This window comes from Physeter macrocephalus, chromosome 7, assembly GCF_002837175.3.
Source record: "Physeter macrocephalus isolate SW-GA chromosome 7, ASM283717v5, whole genome shotgun sequence".
Taxonomy (NCBI): Eukaryota; Metazoa; Chordata; class Mammalia; order Artiodactyla; family Physeteridae; genus Physeter; species Physeter macrocephalus.
The window spans coordinates 94,188,146-94,209,575 of NC_041220.1; positions in this window are offsets into that span (position 1 = coordinate 94,188,146).

A 21,430-nucleotide genomic window follows, 5' to 3' on the forward strand; every position below is an offset into this window, starting at 1 on the left:
AGCTTTTTCTGCATCTATTGAGATGATCATGTGGTTTTTATTCTTCAGTTTGTTAATATGGTGTATCACATTGATTGATTTGCGTATATTGAAAAATCCTTTCATCTCTGGGATAAATCTCACTTGATCATGGTGTATGATCCTTTTAATGTGTTGTTGGATTCTGTTTGCTAGTATTTTGTTGAGGATTTTGCATCTATATTCATCAGTGATATTGGTCTTTAATATTCATTTTTTGTAGTATCTTCATCTGGTTTTGGTATCAGCGTGATGGTGGCCTCATAGAATGAGTTTGAGAGTGTTCCTTCCTCTGAAATTTTTTGGAAGAGTTTGAGAAGGATGGGTGTTAGTTTTCCTCTAAATGTTTGATAGACTTCACCTGTGGGGGGCTTCCCTGGTGGCGCAGTGGTTGAGAGTCCGCCTGCCGATGCAGGGAACATGGGTTCATGCCCCAGTCCTAGAAGATCCCACATGCCGCAGAGCGGCTGGACCTGTAAGCCATGGCCGCTGAGCCTGCACGTCCGGAGCCTGTGCTCTGCAATGGGAGAGGTCACAACAGTGAGAGGTCCGTGTGTACCACAAAAAAAAAAAAAAAAAATAAGAATTCACCTGTGAAGCCATCTAGTCCTGGACTTTTGTTTGCTGGAAGATTTTTTAATCACAGTCTCAATTTCATTAGTTGTGATTGGTTTTTCAGGTTTTCTATTTCTTCCTGGTTCAGTCTTGAAAGGTTCTACCTTTCTAAGAATTTGTCCATTTCTTCCAGACTTTCCATTTTATTGGCATAGAGTTGCTTGTATTAGTCTCTTATGATGCTTTGTATTTCTGCGGGGTCCATTGTAACGTCTCCTTTTTCATCTCTAATTTTATTGATTTGAGTCCTCTCCCTCTTTTTCTTGATGAGTATGGTTAAAGATTTATCAATTTCGTTTATCTTATCAAAGAACCAGCTTTTAGTTTTATTGATCTTTGTCTGTAGGTATTTTTTGATTTCCTCTTTAATTTCTTCAGTGATCTCTTGGTTATTTAGTAACAGATTGTTAAGCCTCTATGTGTTTGTACTTTTTACATTTTTTTCCTAATCGAATTTGTTTCTAATAAATTTATTTCTAATGAATTTATTTATTAGAAATAAATAATTTATTTATCATTTATTTCTAATCTCATAGCATTGTGATCAGAAAAGATGCTTGATATAATTTCAATTTTCTTAAATTGGTTTATGACCCAGGATGTGATCTAACCTGGAGAATGTTCCATGTGCACTTGAGAAGAAAGTGTAATCTGCTGTTTTCGGATGGAATGTATTATAAATATCAATTAAATCTCTCTGGTCTATTGTGTCATGTAAAGCTTGTGTTTCCTTATTAATTTTCTGTCTGGATGATCTGTCTATTGGTGTAAGTGAGGTGTTAAAGTCCCCCACTACTATTGTGTTACTGTCGATTTCCTCTTTTATAGCTGTTAGCGTTTGCCTTATGTACTGAGGTGTCCCTGTGTTGTATACATATATATTTACCTTCTTGTTGGTCATTATATAGTGTCCTTCCTTGTCGCCTGTAACATTCTTTATTTTAAAGTCTATTTTATCTGATATGAGTATTGCTACTCCAGTTTTCTTTCTTTTTTTAAAAATAAATTTATTTATTTATTTATTTTTGTCTGTATTGGGTCTTCATAGCTGCACGCGGGCTTTCTCTAGTTGTGGCAAGTGGGGGTTACTCTTTGTTGTGGTGTGCGGGCTTCTCACTGCATTGGCTTCTCTTGTTGGGGAGCAGAGGCCCTAGGTGCATGGGTTTCAGTAGTTGTGGCACACAGGCTCAGTAGTTGTGGCTCACAGGCTCTAGAGCGCAGGCTCAGTAGTTGTGGCGCACAGGCTTAGTTGCTCCACGGCATGTGGGATCTTCCCGGACCAGGGCTCGAACCTGTGTCCCCTGCACTGGCAGGTGGGTTCTTAACCACTGCACCATCAGGGAAGCCCACTCCAGCTTTCTTTTGATTTCCATTTGCATGGAATACCTTTTTCCATCCCCTCACTTTCAGTTTGTGTGTGTCCCTATGTCTGAAGTGGATCTCTTGTAGACAGCATATGTATGGGTCTTGTTTTTCTATCCATTCAGTGAGCCTGTGTCTTTTGGTTGAAGCATTTAATTCATTCACATTTAAGATAATTATCGATATGTCTGTTCCTATTACCATCTTCTTAATTGTTTTGGGTTTGTTTATGTGTGTCCTTTTCTTCTCTTGTGTTTCCTGTCTAGAGAAGTTTCTTTTGCATTTGTTATAGAGCTGGTTTGGTGGTGCTGAATTCTCTTAGCTTTTGCTGTCTTCATTTCTTTTCAATAATATCAATCTTAGAATGTTTCCCATTGTGCTATAATATCCCCATCCCACCAAGTACCTCTGTATTGTTTCTCTATTCTTCAGTTAGAATATGCTATATTCTATACCAGCCTGAATTATTGGTTCTTCCAGGAATGAAGGGGTTAGAGCTGTGTCTACCAGGTAATAGCTAGAGAGTTGAGGAGTTAAAGAAATTAATAGGGGGCTTCCCTGGTGGCGCAGTGGTTGAGCATCTGCCTGCCAATGCAGGGGACACGGGTTTGAGCCCTGGTCTGGGAAGATCCCACATGCCACGGAGCAACTAGGCCCGTGAGCCACAATAACTGAGCCTGCGCGTCTGGAGTCTGTGCCCCGCAACAAGAGAGACCGCGATAGTGAGGCCCGCGCACCGCGATGAAGAGGGGCCCCCGCTTGCTGCAACTAGAGAAAGCCCTCGCACAGAAACGAAGACCCAACACAGCCAAAAATAAATAATTAAAAGAATTAATTTAAAAAAAAAAAGAAATTAATAGGAATTTCAAAAGTAAAGATCTGCAAAGATATTCAGAATCAAGAAGGCAGGGAATGGCTGGCATGTGACTGGGGCAGGACAACATCAGCTCCCCCATCTTGGGAATCCTCAGGAGGTGGAGGTGGGGTCAGACTTTCTCACAGCTGAGATGGGTCACAATAGTTTATTTGGATATGAAAGGAAAGGGTAGCCACAACATGTTGCTATCCTGTCACAAACAGAACTCAAAGTGTCACTGGGGCTCCCACACCTGAGCCCCATCATTTGAGCCAGCCTCTGCTGTCTCTCTCTCGCTTTCTCCAAACACTATCTATAACCATTCCAATTTTTGACTTTTTGTTGAGCCATTTTCCCCTGTCTGAGAAGCCCTGGCTCCTATCTTCTGTTTATTCCCATTCTAACCATTCTTCAACACCCAGTTAAAATTCTACCTTTTCCATGAAGTTGCTCTTGACACTTAGAGCCTAGCTTTAGATCTCCCATTTCTGAATTCCTATAGCACACATATCAGGAAAGTCACCATACAGCAATATGATAGTAATCTTCTATTTTCTGTTTCTTCTAACTCAATTTTGTTTTCCCCAAACAATAATGGAAATTCTTAGGGTAAAGGAAAAGTGTCATTTATTTTCCCTATATTTCTCAACTCCACCTAGTTTATTCCTAGATACCTACTAACTTCTCAGTTAGCATTTGGTTAATAGGCAAGGAGTTGCATCCCTCTTTAAAATAAGCATATATTATGCAGAAGAAGCCCACTAGTGGGAGCAAAGCTGATGCATTAGTTGAACCAGTCAACCATTGTATATTCAGTTGGTGTTGCTTCAGTAGGCCACTGTATAGTAAATTAAATTCTCAGAATGAAAAAATTATAAGATCTTATGATTTCTGCCTTTGTTTATGTGCTCTCTAACCCAGCATAATGCTTTCACCTCTTTCTACTTATAAATGAAGTATCGCTTCCAATACAACTTTATTAAGAGAAACCAAAACAAAGCAAAACTGAACAAGTTTCTTTAGTCAAACAGTAATTCAACTTGGGAGAACTTATGGAAATTTTTAATAATTATTTAAATATTGAGAGTACAATTAACTTAATGAGAGAGTAATATTTCAAATCTCAGATCAACTGGAGTACTGCAAGTTAAGGTGCTAAAGTACAACCACAGACATAAATAAAGTATATATTTGAAACAATTCTATTTGCTACATGAGTCAAGGTTACCAGAAGGCCTACAGAATTTATTTCATGTCTCCCTTTTTATTGTCAGTTTCCTTTTTGTATTTTCTAAACATGCATTTTCTTTTTCTTGCACTGCTTCTCTTTTGCTCCAAGTTTCTTTTTATCTGCATAATGTTTTGTATCTGATGCTCTGGTAGTGTCTCACAGCTCCTTCTCACTTATGAGCTGTCATTGAGTTACCATCATCTCCAAAACTGTATCAAATGAGCAGACTAAGAAATATAGTGAAGGGTGAAGGTACCACTTACATGAGGGCTAGAGTCTAAGGTCAGAGCAAAAATAAGAAGACAATTGCGTATTATCAAAATATGTCTGAAACTCCATTCGATAGATTCTAGGTGGGAGATCTTCCTTCACAAAGTTAAGTCCATTTTTCTACCAGCATTGGAATCATGAACTCTTTATTCAGTTGAACCACAGAGAAAGTAGTTGGCTTCTTTATACAGGCCATGAAGAGGTTCTTTAAACATAGGTTAACAGGTGAGATACTCAGGTTCTGAGAGGCATATGGGAACCAAGATGCTGGCAGAAGGTGGATTCTGAGCTCCCAGGTTAGGCTACATCTGGGATATTTGCACATTAAATAGCTGTACAGGTTGACTATTCAGTATCAATCAAATGAATATTTCTCTTCTCTGATTCTTTTCCTCCCCACCCATTTAAATACCTATGATGAAATTCCATTGAGTTGAGTATGTATATGATGTGACTCTACCCTGTATAAGGATGGAAGTGCCCACTGCCCTGGAAATAAAGTCATATCTCTATAATTCTCTGGTCATCCACTTGAAAATCATTAAGGCCATACACAAAGCTTCTGTACATCAAACGTGGCAACTTACAGGGTGTGACAGATGGGTTTTTGGTCTTAACCCTTCACTGTCCCTTATGTGTGAATCATGTTAATAGAGCTGGTTAAGCAGAAAAATTGTGGTAAATATTTTGGCATTATTAAAATAGGTTTTGCTTGCCTTGATATTGCATGGGGAGACTTCTAGTCTTTTTCCTTCTGAATCCCTCAACCAAGATGGATTGAACTAAGATGCCAGTAAAACTTGGCTGATGGAAGTCACATGGCTTCATCTGTTCTTTTAGCTCTTTCTAAAAAACTTATTTTATGTTTTTTATAAAAGCTTTATTGGAATATAATTTACCTATAATATAATCCACCCACTTAAAGTATACAAGTCAATGATTTTTGGTATATTCACAGAGTTTTGCAACCATCACCATAATCAATTTTAGAATATTTTCATCATCTTCAAAAGAAATCCCATACCCTTTTTTCTATTTTAGCTCCCCCACCCCTGTGTCTCTTCAGCCTTAGGCAACCACTAATCTACTTTCTAGTTCTATAGATTTGCCTCTTCTGGATATTTAATATAAATGGAATGTGAGTGAGGGGGATAATGGACATGATATTGAGGGTCTGGTAGCACTTATGTTAGCCAGAAGGAAACAGTATGAAGATCTCTGTTTCTCAGACCAGTTTAGATGAGTCAGTGGATTGGTTTTCAGGAATAAAAATCAAGTTTCAGCATTTAACTGGACATGAATGCAACCTATCATGGAGCAGGTGCTGAAAATAAACTACAAAGCCCCTAAAATATATACTTTGGTAGTAGATCAACATTAGGTATATATCAATATTTTCTCAATGACAGTATTAAATTTACTGACACATAAGGTATATCAGACAATTTTTTTCACTTGTTACACATTTGGCAGATTTGCGAAAAATTTTATGACCCTTATTTAATTCACTTTTTAAGTGTTGGTTTTAGTATTTAAGTTCATTGAAAAAAATTAGCTTACTCAATGGAGGAAAGATGTTGCCTGAATGTAAAAATACAATTTATGAGAAAAAATGTGCCTTGCCAATAATTTTTCTAGTTACATCTCAAGGAAATTTCATCTATTTTAAAATTCAACATGGTAAATAACTATAACTGATTTACTTAAGGTTTTATTTGTTAATTCATACATATGTGTTAGTATGATTTAATAGGTTTAGTCACAGTGACAGTGGTATAAGACATAATTACTGACTTGAGGAAACTATATATATATGTGTGTGTGTGTGTATGTGTATATATACATATGTATGCTTTATACTTTTAAGCCTATCTCAATTTATATTTGTAGTAATTGGAAATGCTCAAAACCCAGATGGCTATAGAAAGAATAGAAAGGAGGTGCTCCCCATGAGTAATCTTTTAATCATGGTGATAACACCATTTGCTAAGTGCCTATAATAGGACAGATGATAATATGTTATTGCATTAATTTTTACAACATACCGGTGAGGTTGAGTTACCCTTCACTTTTTTACTGAAGCACCATGTATCAGGAAAGCAGCTTCAGCTTATTCAGCCTGTTGGTGGCAAATCCAATCATCACAATTGTTTTGAATTTCTTTACATATATACTGCTGCCTCTCGAGGTTGAAGTTAACTCTTCAATCTCCTAAATCTGAAACGATAATACAAACATTCACCATGTCAGATGTGATGCTAGTTTAGACCATGTTTCTAAGGCAGATTGAGAGGGGATGCTCTGTTGTAAAGTATTACCTGGTGGTTGTCCAGTGTTGTTGGTTCTTACCCACCACATCCACGAGATTGTAAGATTACTAGCAAGGAAGATTCTGGCACTGATACTCTCTTCTATTCTCAGATCTCCAGGGAAATAATATAGTGGGCTTATTTTCACCAAAACTGTTAAAGAATCCTGATCTGGCCACTCTTTATAATGGGTCTAATGTGACCTTTAAGCATTTTTGTTTTTTTCTTCTCTCTTTGGATTTGTTTTCTTATGACAACTTTTATTTTCCATTTGTTGATTAGAAACAGACAATTTCACAGGGAAATAAAGCATTTAGACTGTCTAAACATCAAGCAGTAAGTGTTTACTGATTATCCACTATGGGGGATGTTATGGAGGATTCAAAAGAAACATGCAAAATTAGTCTAACTCTTAAAGAAGCTTAAAATCAGCTGAGGAGGCATATATATTTGTGAAATGAATAACACTGAAACACTGTATGACTAAGTGGAAAATGACTAGCAAAGAAAATAAGGACGGCCTTAAATCTTGTGCAATTTTAGATAAAGAAACCTAGTTAAAATGTGTTTGTCTCCATAATATAAGAAGTAATTAGTGTCAAGGAGATGTTTATACAAGTTTCAGGCATCATAACATTAAATACACAATCTCTAGATAGCCTGGATTCAATCTGCCTCTTATTTGCCAATTATCAGCTGTGTGATTTTAGAAGATCACTTAACCTCTCTGTGCCTCACTTTGTCATCTGTAAATTGGGGGCATGTTATTCATAGCTTACACTATATATGTGGTGTGAGCAATGCTCATGTTTGCTATACTGTTCTAAAGCTAAATATGCTATGAGTCATTAATTCAGAAAGCTGCAATCAGTTAAATACTTAGCAGGAGTCATTAGATGTTCATACTCTTTGACTAAATAATTCTACTCATATGTATTTATTATAGGCCAGAAGATTAGGGGTAGAGTCCATTACCACTAGTTGAGACCACTGCACTTGGTGACGTCCACAGCATATTTTAAGAATTTAATCCCAGTGAAAACCCTGTGATCTAGGCCTTATGAAGTCCAGAAAGGTCAAATAATTTGCTGGTGAGTAAGAAGTAAAATTAGCTTTCAACTCATACCTTTATGAGTACAAGTTCCTAATGTCAATATTAGTCATGCCATAGAAGAAACACATTTCTAGCTGTACAAATAAGTTTATGAAACATAATTACTATAATAAAAATAATTGGAAAATATTTATACAGCCAACATCAAAGAACTAGTTAAATGAAATATGGTAAGTGAACATAAAAATGAATTAAGCTGTTAAAATGATAATTTAGTATAATAATTATTAAAGGTATTTGTAAGGAGCATAATAAAATAATATATAAACAATTAGTAAAATTACATAAACTATATAAACATGGATAGTATATGCTAACTCAAAATTATTGGTATGCATTATATATGATTCAAATTTAGTTTATGCTGTATTATTTTTTACATAAAGTTTCCAAAGACAGAAATTTAGAGGTAAGTTATTAATGTGTGCATTCTTGAAGGTCATTAATTTATTTATAAAATTACTTTGAAAATATATAAGTATATACAAACCCACTGAGGTTAGTTCTGCATGTATAATGATAATAAGTCAAAGTTTCTTCCCTGAAGGAGCTTGCAGCCTATTGAATTCAGTAGAAGCATTTATACTTCCAAAATTATTTTCCACTTAGAAAAAAAATTTAGATTTGTATAATATTCTTTCTTTCCTCCAAATTGAAATCTAGGTGGTTCAAATATATAAGAATAAAAATAAATTATATATTTTTAAATAGAAGAAACTATAATCTACATACCTGGAGTATGTAATACATTTTGAGAGAAAAAAACACTACAAAATAAATCTTTGACAAATGTAACTTTATAAAAATTATTTTTTCATGGAAAAAATTACTGTGAATAAATGCAAACAAACAAAAAATCAAGACAACGGAATAATATCTATACCACATAGGGCAAACTAGTTTACTATATACGATTGGAAAAAATTTAAAAGATTATCAGAGAACTGGAAACAGGATCAAATAAATAACATAATTCAGCATTGAAAGATAAAGATTTTTTAAAGTACCTCAGAATTTTAGATGCAGAAAATGGAGAAAATGGGGAAGAGGCTCTAAACAAATAGACAGTGCCTGAAATTTTTCTTGAATTGATGAAAATTAGCAATTTTCATTTTCAGGAAAAGAAAAACTCAGTCAAGATAAATAAAAAGCAATCCATGCAGAGACACTTTTTTTTTTTCAAACTGCAGTACACTAAAGACAAACCAAAGACCTTTAAAACATCCAGAGCAGGGACACAGATCACTAACAAAGAAGAGATAGACAGTCATCTAATTTCTCAGTTTCTACCATGTAAGTCAGAACATAGTGAAATGATGACCTTAAATTTCTGGGATATAAAATAATGGTTGCAAAAACAGACATTATCAGAGATACAAACAAAAACTTAGAGAATGGATTACTGCTTAATAATAAAGGATACGAAAAGGCAACCTACTGAATGGGAGAATATATTTGCAAATGTTATATCCAATAAGGATTTAATATTCAAAATATATAAATAACTCACACAACTCAATATAAAAAAAATCCAATTAAAAAATGGGCAGGGCTTCCCTGGTGGCGCAGTGGTTGCGCGTCCGCCTGCCGTTGCAGGGGAGCCGGGTTCGCGCCCCTGTCTGGGAGGGTCCCGCGTGCCGCGGACCGGCTGGGCTCGTGAGCCGTGGCCGCTGGGCCTGCGCGTCCGGAGCCTGTGCCCCGCGACGGGGGAGGCCGCAGCGGAGGGAGGCCCGCATACCACAAAAAAAAAAAAAAAAAAAAAAAAAAAATGGGCAGATGACCTGAATAAACATTTTTCCAAGAAAGACATACAGATGGCCAAAAGTCACATGAAAATATGCTCAACATCACTAATCATAAGGAAAATGCAAATTAAAGACACAATGAGATGTCACCTCACACCAGTCAGAAAGGCTATTATTATTTTTATTTTTTAAAAAATTATTATTTATTTATTTTTGGCTGTGTTGGGTCTTCGTTTCTGTGTGAGGGCTTTCTCCAGTTGCGGCAAGCGGGGGCCACTCTTCATCGCGGTGTGCGGGCCTCTCACTATCGTGGCCTCTCTTGTTGTGGAGCACAGGCTCCAGACGCGCAGGCTCAGTAGTTGTGGCTCACGGGCCTAGTTGCTCTGCGGCATGTGGGATCTTCCCAGACCAGGGCTCAAACCCATGTCCCCTGCATCGGCAGGCAGATTCTCAACCACTGCGCTACCAGGGAAGCCCAGAAAGGCTATTATTAAAGACAACAAACAATAAGCATTGGTGAGGATGTGGAGAGAAGGGAACCCTCATGCACTGTTGTTTATATATACAATGGAATATTATTCAACCATAAAAAATGAAATTGTGTCATTTGGGACAATATGAATGGACCTAGAGGGGTTTATGCTAGGTGAAATAAGGAATACAGAAGAAGACAGATACCATATGAATTTACTTATATGTGGAATCTAAAATACAAAGAAAAGAAACACAGCAAAATGAAAACAGATTCATAAATATAGAGGGCAAATGGTGGTTGCCAGAAGGGAGGAGGGCGTGGTGGTGAAATAGGGGAAGGGGATTAAGAAGTACAAACTTCCAGTTATAAAATAAAGGTCATGGGAATGTAAAGTACAGCATAGGAAATACATAGGGAATATAGTCAATAATATTGTAATAGCTTTGTATGGTGACAGATGGTTATTAGACTTACCATGGTGATCAAGTCATAATATGTATAAATGTCAAATCAGTATGTTGTACACCTGAAAATAATGCAATATTTTATATCAACTATAATTTTATGAGAAAAGAATAAAGGACATATATTGAGAAGAAGGAAAACAATTTTGTAAGGAAATTCACATATTCTGGGGGATCATGAAAAAAAATGAGCAAATATCTGAGCAAATTAAACACTGGTTGCTAAAAAGAATAAGAATACTGTCCAATGAGTGTTGTTTAAAAACTAAAACCAGAAAATATAAAAACCCTAGCTAAAAACACATAAGTTGGAAAGCAGTGATTAGAGTTGACACATTCTGAGTTATTTTAAATTATTGGAATTATTAAAAATTCCAAGGGCTGAAAGTAAAAGAGTACATAAAGTGCATAATATTAAAGGGAAAAAATAAAGTTTGCCCAAAAATCAATCAATAAAAGAAAAAAAATTGGGGAGGAAAGTAAATTTAAAAATAAATCAGAACAAACTAAAATATAAAATAATCTATAGAAATAAAATAAAAGATGTGGGTTATCACAATTAAGGTTCATGGACTAACTGATCAGCAAAACTCAAATATTTTCTTACTAGGTTAAAAAAGACTTATGGTATGTATCATTAAAACAAACACAGAGAAAAGTTCAGAAAGATGCAATTTAATTGTAACTAAATGATGGAAAAATTATAAACCCAAATCTAATCATAGACTATATACCTATACTGTATTACTCTAAAGTGAAATAATTTTGAGTCAAGAAGCCTTACTAGAAGAATCAATATAAAACAATTTTCACTTAATGAAAAAGATATAACAATTCTAAATTTATAATTCCTGGTAATGTATCTTGAAAATCAAAGAAACATTTACCAAAAAAAGAGCACAATTACAAGCAAGGCCCAAGAAATTTTTAAAAATTAGATTCATTTGAGACATAGTCTTTGACCAGATGCAATTAAGCTAAAAATAAAAATCAAAGATATAACTGAAAGTTTCTCTATTGTTGGAAGTTTTAAAATATATTTCTTAATATGAAAAAAATTAGAGTCAAAACAATAATGAAAATACTGGCCACCAAATTGTGTTGGGGACAGCTAAATTCCACAGTAATTAGAGGGCAATATATAGCTTTAAATGTTTATATTAGAAAAGAAGAAAACTTGAAAGTTAACACATTAAGAACATATCCTAATTTAGAAAAAGAGGAAAAGAATAAACTCAAAGAAAGAATAATTAAACAAACAATAAAGATTATGGCAGAAATGGTAAAATAAGAAAGAAAGGATATATTGTTATAGAGGTTTCAAGACTGTAAAGATAGTTTATTAAAAAAGGTTAATGAATACACAAATATAATGACAACATAACTCAGGATACTGTACTAAACAGTATAATAGGTGACCCCTAATCCAGCAATATATAAGAAAGATACTACATCATAACTTGCAAGAAAGCAAATTTAATTCAACATTAGAAAACCTACACTGTAATTATCCATATTAGTAGATATAGAAAAATCACATAATCATCTCAGTAGAAGCCTAAATAAATCAAGCTAGAATTCAACAACATTTCAAATTAGGAATAAAAATAAACCTCCTTAATCTGATAAAGGAACTCAAAGAATATTCAAAAAAATTATTAGAATAAAGTAAGTTTAGCCATGTTTCCTGATAAAATTCAACTTTTGTATGTATCAATACTATTTTCTAGATATAATATTAATACACAGATCAATACACAATACACAATTCAATATGTACAATTTGATTTTGTTTGTACATAGTATCAATACCATTTTTCATAGAAAATGCACACAAAAATGCACCTAGGAGCAAAATAATGTATAAGCATTTAAAGGAGAAAATTATATAAGTTTATAGAAAAATGGAAAATAAAACATAAAAATAATGGACATACCATGTTCATGTGTGAAAATAATCAATATTTTAAAGGTAACTTCTTACCAAAGTGACCCAGAGATTAATGGGTAATTCTAAAAATTATCTGACAGGATTATTGACAAGCTGAGTTTACAATATAAATGACAGTATAAAAGACTGAAAACAGCTAAGACATTTCTAAAGAAGAATCAGAGGATTCATGCTGTCCCAGATATAAAATTTTACTATCAATACATAAAAAATTAAGATAGTATTTTATGAGCCTAGGATAGACAGAGCGGTCAGAACCATATCCACCCATATGTAAGAGCCTAATGCATGACAGTACCTCCATTGCATTATCAGTGGTGAAAGATGGCCTAATTACTAAATGATGTATGGGATGCTTGTTTAAAAAGAAAAAAAAAAAAAGAAAAAAAATGGATCTTTATCTAATGTTTTATACAAAACAGAATTCCAGATAGATCTAGTATTTAACATGGATATCCAACTTTACAAAGGAAAGTTAGTATAAAGTCTTTGTGATTTTAAACTTAGAAAAAAGTTAATTTAAAAAGATAAAAGACTAAAACCATAAAGGAGTTTATTTTTGTGTATGGTGTTAGGGAGTGTTCTAGCTTCATTCTTTCACATGTAGCTGTCCAGTTTTCCCAGCACCACTTCTTGAAGAGGCTGTTTTTTCTCCATTGTATATTCTTACCTCCTCTATCAAAGATAAGGTGACCATATGTGCCTGGGCTTATCTCTGGGATTTCTATCCTGTTCCATCAATCTATATTTCTGTTTTTGTTCCAGTACTGTACTCTCTTGATTACTGTAGATTTGTAGTATAGTCTGAAGTCAGGGAGCCTAATTCCTCCAGCTCCATTTTTCTTTCTCAAGATTGCTTTGGCTATTTGGGGTCTTTTGTGTTTCCATACAAATTGTGAATTTTTTTGTTCTAATTCTGTGAAAAATGCCATTGGTAATTTGGTAGGGATTGCATTGAATCTGAAAAAAATGGGAAGGAGATCTAAATAGACATTTCTCCAAAGCAGACATACAGATGGCCAACAAACACATGAAGAGATGCTCAACATCACTAATTATTAGAGAAATGCAAATCAAAACTACAATGAGGTATAACCTTACACTGGTCAGAATGGCCATCATCAAAAAAAATCTACAAACAATGAATGCTGGAGAGGCTGTGAAGAAAAGGGAACCTTCTTAAACCATCGGTGGCAATATAAACTGGTACAAACACTATGGAGAACAGTATGGAGGTTCCTCAAAAAACTAAAAATAGAGCTACCATATGACCCAGCAATCTCACTCCTAGGCATATATCTGGAGAAAACCATAATTTGAAAGGATGTGTGCACCCCGATATTCATTGCAGCACTATTTACAATAGCCAGGACATGGAAGCAACCTAAATGTCCATCAATAGAGGAATGGATAAAGAAGATGTAGCTCATATATACAATGGACTATTACTCAGCCATAAAAAGGAATGAAATAGTGCCAATTGCCTAGACATGGATGGAACGAGAGGTTGTCATACAGTGTGAAGTAGGTCAGAAAGAGAAAAACAAATATCATATAATATCGCTTATATGTGGAATCTAGAAAAGTGATGCAGATGATTTGGCAAAGCAAAAATAGAATCACAGATGTAGGGAGCAAACTTATGGCTACCAAGGAGGGGAAAGAGAGGGTGGGACGAATTGGGAGATTGGGATTGACATATATGCACTACTAAGTATAAAATAGATAACTAATGAGATCGTACTGTTTAGCACAGGGAACCCTACTGATCTGTGGTGACCCAAATGGGAAAGAAATCTAAAAGAGTGGATATATTTATACGTATAACTGATTTACTTTGCTGTACAGCAGAAACTAACAACGTTGTAAAGCAACTATACTCCAACAAAAATTAATTAAAAAATAAAACCATAAAAAGAAAAGCTAAATTAAAATTGTTTTGTTTCTCCAAAGATGCCATATAAAGATTGAAAAGAGAAAGTACAGACTTGAAAATGCTATTTGCAATATGTAAAACCAGACAAGGGTTAGTATAATAAATTGATAACCTATTTTTAAAATCAAGAAGAAAAAGACAAACAATCAAATATAAAAATGAATGAAACATCCAAACGAACATTTCAGAATAGTGAAAACACAAACGGACCCAAAATTATATGAAAATATTCTCAACTTTATTAGAAATCATAGAACAGCTAAATAAAACCATCACTTTTCTAACACTGCAACATCTGAAAATATCAAATACTTTTAAGCAAGTGAAGTATTCACTGCAAGTGGGGGTCCAAACTGAAACAATGACTTTGGAAAACAATTTTGGCATGTTTAATAAGCTTGAGAATATCTGATGATCTAGCAATTCAGCTTTCCAGGATATATAGCCTTGAGAAACTTTTCTATATGGTTACCAGAAGAGATATAAAAGAACATCTGTAGCAGCGTTGCACTTAATAGAAAATATTATTTATAGTGAAACACATAAATAGTGGAGACTATTCGTTCAATGGAATACAAAAGTGAAGATGAATTAATACAGTATAGATCAATCTCAAAATCCTATGTTGCGTGAAAGAAGCAAGTCATCATAGAATATAGAATATTTTTCCACTTACATAATGTTTAAAACCAGATAAAACCAAACAATGCATATTTTAGGGATAAATACACATGTGATACAAATGTTAAGACAAAGTTATGGCATTCTTAGCACAAAAAATTCAGGTACCTCTGATGGTGGTGAAATAAAATGTTAGTAGAAGGACATGTAGGTGTTTTCCAGGTAATTCTTAAACTTGGTGCTAGGTACGGGGTGTTTATTTATTTTTATTAATGTGCTCTAAAATGTACTATATACATATTTATATACTCTCTTTGATATACATGGTATATTTCTCAATTATACAGTAAAAAAATTGTTTTCCTCTTCTACCAGAGCTCATTTTAATCTGCTGAACACTGAGCATTAAAACCATCTGCTGTTTCGTACCCTCCTAAATACTTGTAAATACTTCTGCACAAAGCAACAGGAAAGAACACTTTCCTTCACCTATGTGATGTTGTCCAAAGACTTCCAAGGAGGGCCAAGACATCTTTATTTATTTAGAAAAGATATGGGAAAGTAAACGCCTGTATTGAGTGCCTACCATCTACCAGGTATGCTGTATAATCTTTACATCTATCTTATTTAATTAACATACTCACACTCTGAGATGTTATTATTCCCACTTTTACTTGAAGAAACAGAGAGCTAAGGGCCATCCACGTGCAGAGCTGTGACTTGAGGCCAGGTTACTTGGACACCAAGTGCATACTTTCATTCACCCCCCACTCTCACAGATTTAACATCTATTTCTGACACCTTGAGATCGTGAGCTGCTTGAGAGCAAGAACTGTGTCTTTTTATCTTCAGAGCCTTTATCTGTGAGCACAGATTAGGTTTAGAGTGCTCAGTAAATTCTCGATTAATGATTCATCAACACTGAGAATTTTAGGATTGACGTTTTTGGCCCATGTATTTATCATGAGTTATAATGGCCAGAACAAGAGATGAACATTTTAAATTATTTTATTCAATGATCTCATATTATATTTAAGTAAACTGAGGCCTGAAGCATTTAATTGGCATGTCTGTGAAACGACATCCACAGAACAAAGTGGGATATCCATCTCTGTATCACTCTCCTCCTGGTCTTATTCAAACACCTCCCCACTGTGGATTTGGCTACTACATCTATGTGAAGTAGGATAGGATCCAGTTGAAGATTTTAATACCGATCTGTTTGTCCAATCCATTCCGTGACTTAGGTGTTTTCCTTAGTGAATAGAGCTGAGGACATTTTAATTAATTTATTATGTCACTTCAATTACGGGACTCAATTAATAATTGAAATGGGTTTTTAATTGGTTTATATCCTCTAGGGTATCATATTAATAACATAAATAAACTAATAGGTTTGCATTAACTTAGGATTCATCTATATGCATATCTGTTGCCTCCCAATATGTTATCTATTCTTAACCTCCAAAATTGAATGTAACTTTTTCAACAAAGATGTCCTGATGCACTAGTTTTTTGTTATTGTTGTTCCACTTTGAGGCAAGGTCATAGTATTTTCGAGTTGGAGATGAAAACTCTTGATTGACGTTATTTCTATTTTTGTCACTAGATTCATGATTTCCCCAGTTCTCCAGTCTTTTCATGTCGAAATCGCCTTTGAGCTGTCTCTCTTTTTCAGCCTTCCATCTAATCATAGACTTATGTACCATCACAGAGAGGCAGATCCTTAAAGATCATTTGCTTTTAGCTAATGAAATTGAAAAATCAGAGAGGTTACACAGCATGCCCAAGCTCACACAGCAAACTAGTAATAACGAAAGTGGTCTCTATTTGGACATCTTATGGATTTCCCCTCAAATGTCATTTACTTTGGCCTTTCATTCCCCTTTGGGATGTCACCATACAAGACCACAATAGGACTGGTGTTTCCTTCTCTTGAGAATAACTGAATGATTTACCTTATTGAAAAAAAAAATCAAATTTCTTTGTTATTCCCAGCACTTAGCAAAATATCCAGGACAATATTGTCTTTATTACAAGTTATTTGGGGTAAACTGCCCAAAGGTCTTCTAGCATTTTCTCCTGCCTATAGCATTAAATCCATGCACCCACAGGAGGGAATTCTAGTACAATCCACCCCTGAATGCTTGGTCTAAATTTACTTTTTCACCGTTGTTCACGATGTTTCCCTTACACACAAATTCTCTTCCATAAGTAGCTACCATCTTTACCATTGAATCCCACTGGCTTATTCTTTCTTCCTTGCCCCCAGTCCTGAAGGTTTCTCTAACTCAGTGGTATGCAAAATGTAGTCCTCAGACTACTATTGGGAACTTGGTACAAATGCTAATTTCTGCCCCTCCTCCTCATTAATCCTGGGGGCAAGTTCTACACTCTGTTTTAACAAGTTCTCCAGGTGATTCTGATGCACATGAAAGTTTGAGAACCACTGTTCTAACTTACTGGATGAAGAAAGGATTCCTAATCAAATCCTACAAGTCTTTTAAGACTCCATTTTTTCCTAAATGGCAAAATGAAGCCCTTTCTAACACTCACGCATACATCAAACTCTTCCTTTAACAGAATTCGATTTTCTATATTTGGGATATATGCCTTATTATTTCCAAGTGAAAGCTGAGGGCAAGTGTCCTAGGCTTTATTTCTAATTATTCTTCCACATAATGCCTCACACTTGTTAATGCATCAATAAATACCTATATGGAATTACGAGATGCAATAACGATGGTGACAATAATTATTAGAGTGGATATTTGTCCTGTTTGTGGTCCAATGGCATCTTCTCCATATTTTCTTCTAAGCTTGGAAATTCCTTGTATTATAGATTCTACTTTCTCTAAATAAAATGTCAAACTCACCCAATTTCTCTTATAGCTAGTGCATGGCTCTACCAATGGAAGTACTTAACGACCTAGTGATGCAGAAAGGAGGGGTTGGAGAATTCCTTTCCTCTCTAATGGTGGTGGCAGTAGCAATGGCTATCTGTTGAATTCCTGGCAAAGAGGAGGCCTTGGTGCTGGAGGTATTTGTAGTAAATTCAAGTTCCTTAGAAATGGCAAGTTCCAAGAGGACAATGGCACCTAATGTTCCATCGTGGCACCAGCATGTCCTTGCTTTTCTCATTAGAGAATTTCCTAAAAGATTAGCATTTAGTCTGATTCCTCAGCCTGCTTTCTGTGGGCAACCCAACAGCTTTTAATACACTCTTTTTCTTAATAAGTCAGAGCCAGCGTTTTTTGCTTGCACTATAGCACCATTACTGATGCAGTAATAATAATCACTGTTATATTTGATGAGTAGTTTATATGTCTATTAAGCTGCCTCTGCTTCCCAAATATAGCAGAAAATTGACTAAGCAGAAAAGACAAAGATTGCAGAATAAGTCATGTCTGCTTGCCTTTTGTCAGGCCTCCATATACAAATATGAATATCTGACACTCTCATTGTTCCAGAGGACAGCATGGGGTAAAGGCTAACATACTCTTTTGTGTTGTAAACTACATCATCATTGCTCCAGGGGACAATGGGCATCGCCTTCCACCATGTGTGCCTGGGTGTTGCTAAGGTCTTTCTTTTGTCAGCTCACATTTCTAATCTTTAAGGTCAAGGTTCTCTGCTCTTGGCACATCTTAGATTGGTAAAAGGAAGCATTCACATACCAAAGTTCAGACAGCATGACTGGGAAAATCACCCATCTGACCCAGAGACACTCTCTCCTTGGAAAATTACTATATTATATCCAACTATTAAAATCTCACTTTGAATCGTCTAACATGAATCTCATTCAATGTTCACAACTCTCTGAGGTGGGTGCCGGTAGTGTGATCCTCACTTTACAGATGAGGCTCAGAAAAAGGTAAAATAAAGATCATGATTACATACCTCAGGGTCAGCAGAACTAGGATTTAATTTCTTGTTGCTCTAATTCAACAGCCTTTATTCTTCCTGCTAAAAACGCTGTCTCGCAAGGAAAACCTCTTCCATAAAGTTTTTTCTGAATACTCCTCTCTTTCACCTTCCCAGCTTCTATTGACCACATTTTCCTTTAAGCTCTAAATATACTTCTGTTGTAATACACAGAATACCGCTCACCTTCATTTATGTGCATACCTCCCTATCTGAACTGTAAGTTACTGAGAGCACAGATTATGCTTTATTCATCTTTGTTTCCCATGTTCCTAGCATAGTGCATGGATTATAGTAGTTGCTCAATAAATATTTATGACAAGAATGGATGGGTGAATAAAAGCAGAGGGAACAAATCCAGTTCTGTATAGGTAACCATGAAATATTCATTTAGCATTCCCCAAAAACACACAAGTCAAAGGGACAAGAGGGCTCTGGCACTGCCCCTTAAACCAGGATGGACTCACTATGGCCCACTTCAGAGAAAATAACCACACTCTTTGAGAGCTTTACTCATAAACCCCAACTACTCCAAACGTTCCAATGCAGCTGGCCTGCCTGCCTACTGTCTAGATCCCTCCACAGTACCACACACATGGCCATTTCATTACTGACAAGGGAGCCATGGAACCACACAAAGAAAGCTCTGTGTGGAGGCTGAAGTGGCAATACTGCTGTTCCGTTGCAGCTGAGAGCATCCTCATCTGGGCACGGACTTCTTGATGGTGAACCTGACCAACAGTCCCCATCAAGGGGAGTCAACGCACTTTTCAAAGCCTGGGAGTCACACTGGCTTGCGTTAGAAGGTGTCCGGGCTCTAGAGATTGGTGTGGAACCAGCAATGTATGCTGTGGCCATTCAGGTGATTAAAAGCTACAGCCACCGTGATTATGTGGAATTAAAAACAAAGAAGTGATCATGCAATCCGATGGCATTGCATTTCACTTGGTAGAATCCAATTTGTAATTCTGAGGGCAAGAAAATACCATCTTTTTTCCCTTTCTTTCTTTCCTTTAAAAGAGGAGGCAGAGTAGAGGAAATAGTGCATGGGCTTTGAATTCCAAAGACCAGGGTCTAACATTGGCTTTTTATCTCATTCATTGTTGACCTTCAGAAAGTTACTTCCCATCCCTGAGACGCCAATTTCTCTTCTGCAATACCGGCATTATAATATCTTCCTCCCACTCTGCCAGTAGGGATTAAATGAGAAGATGTGCATGAAGTATTGCTGCATTATAGGAACTCAGTACATCTTATGTTTTATACTTTATTTCTTTCTTATTTACCACCAGTTTCTTTGTGTCCTCCTCGCTCCTTTATCTCAGCACAGATGTGCTTGGCGTTCTATTGGGGGTGACCTGCAGGCCTTTCCGAAAGAGAAGGTAGAAGCCAAGGGAAAAGGAGAGTTCATCAGTTATACGAAGAATCCTTTCCTTCAAGGGTGAACATTCTACAGGCAAGAGAAAGGAATCCGTGGGGACGTGGGCAGATTGAAACAGCTGTACACTGAGCAGGTTCACACTGGGAGAAGACATTTCCTTTAAAGTGTTTCTGTATCTTCAATGCACAGCACTGAAGAAGGCCAAATGATATTCCGTCCGCTGAGCAAGGTTGGGATATCTGCTTTAACCTCACTACACATGTGAAAAGGGCTTTGATGACCTGAGAGTGGCTTTATGGGCAGTGACTTCCTTCTTGGTCCTGGGCCATAAGCAATTTGTGCAATGCACATAGAACAGACTATTTCATTTCTAATTTTTCTCTGTGTGGACTGCCTCTGGTCCCCAGGGAGGTTGGTAAAGCAGTCTTTGAAGTGGGGAAGATTACTGTTCGTGGGGTGACGCCGGGATCTGGTTGCGTTTAGGTAAATGAATGTTAAAGACCTTTCTGTCAAGAAGTGTTCCGTTCCAGAGCTAGACCCAGGCCCATCCAAGTGTACAGCTGAGTGGGGCTTTACATGTACATCAATAATTCCAGTAGAGAATATTATTTTATATTTGAGACTAAGTATTTCTTTCCATATATTTTGACAATTTCCAGAGTCCTTAAGTACAACAGTGATTTATGCTCACGTCTCAGAATTCCCCATCACTATGATGTAATTTAATCCTCTGAGTTCCTCTGTAAAGTTGGATGGGGCAGATAGGTTCAGTTTACAGATGAGAAGAGTGAGGCTCAGTGAGAATGCCATTTGTCTAAGGTGGCACAGCTGGCTAGGGGCAGCATCAATATGAGAAGAACCATCAAGACCTACCTTACCAAGGTGGACACAGATTCTGTGGGCTTCAGAGCCTAATTCTGTGTGAATAAGAAAAGAAAAATATTCGACTTTATAATTGTTAGAAAACATGTGACTATGTGAACACGTTTCTAGGCGCCCCCCGCCAGGACCACTTATGGAGCCTGGGCAAGTGAGGGCCCCGGAGTGTGACCATCACCATCTTCACAGTAAATCATTTCTCCTTCTGCAAAGGAACATGCTAGCAAGAGACCTGTGCCTGGCACAGCACACAAGCATAATAACTCATAGTTGTTATGA